This window comes from Anolis sagrei, chromosome 5 (genome assembly GCF_037176765.1).
Source record: "Anolis sagrei isolate rAnoSag1 chromosome 5, rAnoSag1.mat, whole genome shotgun sequence".
Lineage (NCBI taxonomy): Eukaryota > Metazoa > Chordata > Lepidosauria > Squamata > Dactyloidae > Anolis > Anolis sagrei.
In genome coordinates this window covers 190,021,213-190,027,039 of record NC_090025.1, presented here as the reverse complement: position 1 = coordinate 190,027,039, position 5,827 = coordinate 190,021,213, and positions in this window count along the sequence as shown.

Sequence of the window (5,827 nt, the reverse complement as noted above, 5' to 3'; positions counted from 1 at the left end):
CCTGTTTCTGGTTTCGGCTGTTGCCTTTCATCCAGGTGAAGTTTCATGAGATGTGATTGTTAGTGATTTCATGATTCTCCACTACCAATCAGTATTGATCTTTGAACAAAATGTAGGATTACTGCATTTTTCCAGTATTCTTTTGTAATTTTCTGATGAAGGAGGGTTTGTGTCAACCTCCCATTTTAATAGGAGTCTAGTGCCAATACGTGTGAAAAAGATCTTGGGAGTCCTCATGGACAATAAGTTAAACATGAACCAACAATGTGATGTGGGGGCAAAAAAAGCCAATGGGATTTTGGCCTGAATCAATAGGATCATAGTGTCAAGATCCAGGGAAGTCATGCTACCCATGCTCTATTCTGCCTTGGTGAGATCACACCTGGAATCACACTGTCCAATTCTGGGCACCACAATTGAAGGGAGATGTTGACAAGATGGAATGTGTCCAGAGGAGGGCGACTCAAATGATCAAGGGTCTGGAGAACAAGCCCTATGAGGAATGGCTTTAAGAGATGGGCATGTTTAGCCTGAAGAAGAGAAGGCTGAGAGGAGACATGATAAGGGTCAGGTATAAATATGTGAGAGGAAGTCATAGGGAGGAGCGAGCAGGCTTGTTTTCCACTGCTCTGGAGACTAGGATGCAGGATACAGCCTGTGCTTGACGGGGTTACACTCCCCCTGAAGGCGCAGGTTCGCAGCTTGGGAGTGATCCTGGATTCATCGCTGAGCCTGGAACCCCAGGTCTCAGCGGTGGCCAGGAGAGCTTTTGCACAATTAAAGCTTGTGCGCCAGTTGCGCCCGTTCCTTGGGAAGTCTGATTTGGTCACGGTGGTCCACGCTCTGGTTACATCCCGTATTGACTACTGCAACGCTCTCTACATGAGGTTGCCTCTGAAGACTGCTCGGAAGCTGCAATTAGTCCAACATTCAGCAGCCAGATTACTAACGGGAGCGGGGTACAGGGAGCGCACAACTCCTTTGTTGCGCCAGCTCCACTGGCTGCCAATTAGCTTCCGAGCACAATTTAAAGTGCTGGTTTTAACCTACAAAATGCTATACGGTTCCGGCCCAGTTTACCTGTCCGAATGTATTCTCCCCTATGAACCACCAAGACAATTAAAATCTTCTGGTGGGGCCCTACTCTTGGTCCCGCCACTTTCACAATCGCGTCTGGTGGGAATGAGAGACAGGGCCTTTTCTGTGGTGGCCCCTCGGCTATGGAACTCTCCCGATTGAGATCAGATCTGCTCCCTCCCTCCTGTCCTTCAGGAGGCTGGTGTATTCCTGGCTATGGAAGGAAGCATTCCCAGAGTAATGGCTGAAATCGGCTACAGAACAAAGTTATCGACCACACATACGGACTGAGTTGGACATGATTTTATCTTGGCGATTTGGCTTATTTGTAACTTTAATCGATATGTATTTTAACTCGTTATTATATGATGTTTTTAGATTGTACTATTAGCATTGAATCCTATGAGAAGATTGAGAAGATCGGGATAGAAAAGTTTTAAATAAATAAATAAATGGGATGCAGAACAGTGGCTTCAAACTACAGGAAAGGAGATTCCACCTGAACATTAGGAAGAACTTCCTGACTGTGAGAGCTGTTCAGCAGTGGAACTCGCTGCCCCAGAGTATGGTGGAAGCTCCTCCTTTGGAGCCTTTTAAGCAGAGGCTGGATGGCCATCTGCCAGGAGTGCTTTGAATGCAATTTTGGCAGAAGGGGTTTGGACTGGGTGACCCACGAGGTATCAATGATTCTGTGATTTTCTCTTGAGTGTCATGGGTCCACTTTTGAAAGTCAACTGTGCTTAGAGAGTCATAGAATCGGAGGATATCTCAGAGGCCATCTAGTCCAGCCCCATTTTGCCATGCAGGAAAAATATAATCTTACTTAGGCGATCCCTCGTTGGACGAGTAAGATGGTCTTCCATCATGGGTTTCCTTGTGGGTCCGTAGGTGGCTGTGGAGCCCTATTCTTGCTCTGCATCTTCTTCCGCAGTGAGGGCATTGGTTTCCAGGCGGAAGGCGGTCCCGGTCGGGGTGGGCTTGACGCGCCTTCCTCCTGGCACGTATCTCTCTTTCACCCTCCACTCGTGCCTCCTCAAATTCTGCAGCACTGCTGGTCACAGCTGACCTCCAGCTGGAGCGCTCAAGGGCCACGGCCTCCCAGTTCTCAGTGTCTATGCCAGAGTTTTTAAGGTTGGTTTTGAGCCCATCTTTAAATCTCTTTTCCTGCCAACCTACATTCCATTTTCCGTTCTTGAGTTCGGAGTAGAGCAACTGCTTTGGGAGACGGTGGTCAGGCATCCGGACAACGTGGCCTGTCCAGCGGAGTTGATGTTGGAGGACCATCGCTTCAATGCTGGTGGTCTTTGCTTCTTCCAGCACGCTGACGTTTGTCCGCTTGTCTTCCCAGGAGATTTGCAGGATTTTCCGGAGGCAGCGCTGATGGAATCGTTCCAGGAGCTGCATGTGATGTCTGTAGACAGTCCACGTCTCACAGCCATATAGCAGGATTGGGAGGATAATAGCTTTATAGACAAGCACCTTAGTATCCCTGCGGATGTCCTAGTCCTCAAACATTCTCTGCTTCATTTGGGAAAATGCTGCACTTGCAGAGCTCAGGCGGTGTTGTATTTCGGCGTCGATGTTGACTTTGGTGGAGAGGTGACTGCCAAGGTAGCGGAAATGGTCGACATTTTCTAATGTGACACCATTAAGCTGTATCTCTGGCATTGGAGAGGGGACGGCTGGTGACTGCTGGAACAGCACTTTGGTTTTCTCGATGTTCAGTGCAGGAAAAATATAATCAAAGCCCTCCTGGCAAATGACCATTGGGCTTTGGTTGGTCTGTTTAAAAACCTCCAAAGTAGGAGGATTGTAGGCACCATATTTTATTTGAAAAGATCAATCCCCATTTGGTCCCGTCCCCACCCCCCGCAATTCCTTAACAGAATGTGAGAGGCAATTTCTTCACTTGTTTAGTATCTCCTGGGCCACAAGAGAAGGCTTTTTCAACAAGAAGTGGTCTCAAAATTGACTTCCAAGGAAACATGAGTTGCAAGGAAAATGATTTATTTTGGGTGTGTGGGGTCACTGCAGCGGAGTGACCCTTGTCAGTTGCTATTCCTGATCTAATTAGACAATTGGTTTAGTTCAGTATCGGGCTGGTTCAAATAGTTGCTTTTCTACTTGACCTAACTTGACAGTAGTAAAATAAATAATAATAATAAATGTATTGTCGAAGGCTTTCATGGCCAGAATCACTGAGTTGTTGTAGGTTTTTTCGGGCTATATGGCCATGTTCTAGAGGCATTCTCTCCTGACGTTTCGCCTGCATCTATGGCAAGCATCCTCAGAGGTAGTGAGGTCTGTTGGAACTAGGAAAAATGGGTTTATATATCTGTGGAATGACCAGGGTGGGACAAAGGACTCTTGTCTACTGGAGCTAGGTGTGAATGTTTCAACTGACCACCTTGATTAGCATTGCCTAAAAATGTATTGTCGAAGGCTTTCATGGCTGGAATCACTAGGTTCTTGTGGTTTTTTTCGGGCTATATGGCCATGTTCTAGTGGCATTTCTCCTGACGTTTCGCCTGCATCTATGGCAAGCATCCTCAGAGGTGAATCACCTCTGAGGATGCTTGCCATAGTTGCAGGTGAAACGTCAGGAGAAATGCCTCTAGAACATGGCCATATAGCCCAAAAAACCCCACAATAACCTATTGCCTAAAAATCTCTAAAATTAAAACAGCAAAACAGCAGAGGGAAAACAATCAGGGACATCTAATCACCTCTCAACAAAAGATTGCTCCAGGCAATGCTAATCAAGTTGGTCAGTTGAAACATTCACACCTAGCTCCAGCAGACAAGAGTCCTTTGCCCCACCCTGGTCATTCCACAGATACATAAACCCATTTTTCTAGTTCCAACAGACCTCACTACCTCTGAGGATGCTTGCCATGGATGCAGGCAAAACGTCAGGAGAGAATGCCTCTAGAACATGGCCATACAGCTCGAAAAAACCTACAACAACCCAATAATAATAAATATTAATATCCTGCCCTTTCTCCCCAGGGAGACTCAGTTTTGGAGATCTCCTAACATTTATCACTTCCTCCCAATCATTTTCACCAGCAACTAGTAATGCAAAATCATCCTGTATCTAGTGTGGAGCTGGGCTACAAGCCACATGATTCATGATTTAATGGGACATGAGTTTGTGTAATCCCCACAGAAAGCCCTATAAAAAGAAATAGCCATTATGATGGGGTTGCGGCAGCAAATTCCATAGTTTAACTATGTGCTGTGTGAAGATGTCCTTTCTTTTGTCCGTCCTGACTAAAAGTATGCAACCCTTCAAAAAGTGGAATGCAGATGCAACAAATTTGTACGGTGCAGATGTCATGAGATCCAAACTGGCAGGATGATACATAATTATGATGATCAGTGAGGTTTTTCTTAATCCTATGCAGACTCTTTCACAGAGCAAAGGCTAACTTTGGCATTATAGGTCCCATTTGTCCTGGTAGGAGCTGCGGTGGGTTAAACCCTTGTGCCGGCTTAACTGCTGACCTGAAGGTCGGTGGTTCGAATCTGCAAGAAGGGATGAGCTCCAGTATGTCAGCTCCAGCTTCCCATGAGGTGACATGAAATAAGCCTCCCATAGGATGGTAACATCCGCTGTCCCCTGGGCAACGACTCTGCAGACAGCCAATTCTCTCACACCAGAAGCGACTTGCAGTTTCTCAAGTCGCTTCTGACACGATAAAAAAAATGTCCTGGTAATATCTGAGCCTAGAATTCCAAGGGGTAAACCCTTGTGCCAGCTTAACTGCTGACCTGAAGGTCGGCGGTTCAAATCTTCAAGAAGGGCTGAGCTTCTGTCTGTCAGCTCCAGCTTCCCATGAGGTGACATGAGAGAAGCCTCCCACAGGTTGGTAACACATCCGGCGTTCCCCCAGACAACGTCTCTGCAGACAGCCACTTCTCTCACACCAGAAGCGACTTGCAGTTTCTCAAGTCGCTTCTGACACGATAAAAAAAATGTCCTGGTAATATCAGAGCCTAGAATTCCAAGGGTTAAACCCTTTTGCCAGCTTAACTGCTGACCTGAAGGTCGGCGGTTTGAATCTGCAAGAAGGGGTGAGCTCCAGTCTGTCAGCTCCAGCTTCCCATGAGGTGACATGAGAGAAGCCTTCCTCAAGATGTTAACACATCCGGGTGTTCCACAGACAACGTCTCTGCAGACAGCCGATTCTCTCACACCAGAAGCGACTTGCAGTTTCTCAAGTCGCTTCTGACACAATAAAAAATATGTCCTGGTAATATCTGAGCCTAGAATTCCAAGGGAGAAGGTCTCTATATTTCCAAAACAATTGTGCCCTTAGAGTAAGAAAAGGTTGCCCAATATAGTTTTTCCTAAGTCTGCTAAACCTCCAAATGTGTGGGAGTCTTGTGCCCTATGCGAGATTGTGTTACGATTTTCAGTGTTTTTGGAAAGCACCCAAAAGGTGAAACTGAGATTAGAAATTATGTACTTTTAGAGTGAAAGTTAATAGCTCACAATGCTAATCCATTATTATGATATGGGAAGGAGTGCTTGATGTACGGAAAACCAGAGACAAAACCATGTTTGCTGTTTTATTATTGTCAATAGCTCCTTTCTATTTTGTTTGTTTGTTTGTTTGGCATAAACCTCCGAAACGCAAAGAGAAACTCCTTAGTAAGTTTGGCTATCCTTTTAAGAGATCAGGACCATGTTTTTCTGATTACACTATGTAATTGTTTGTGAGTTACAAATGTCATTTCCTAATTG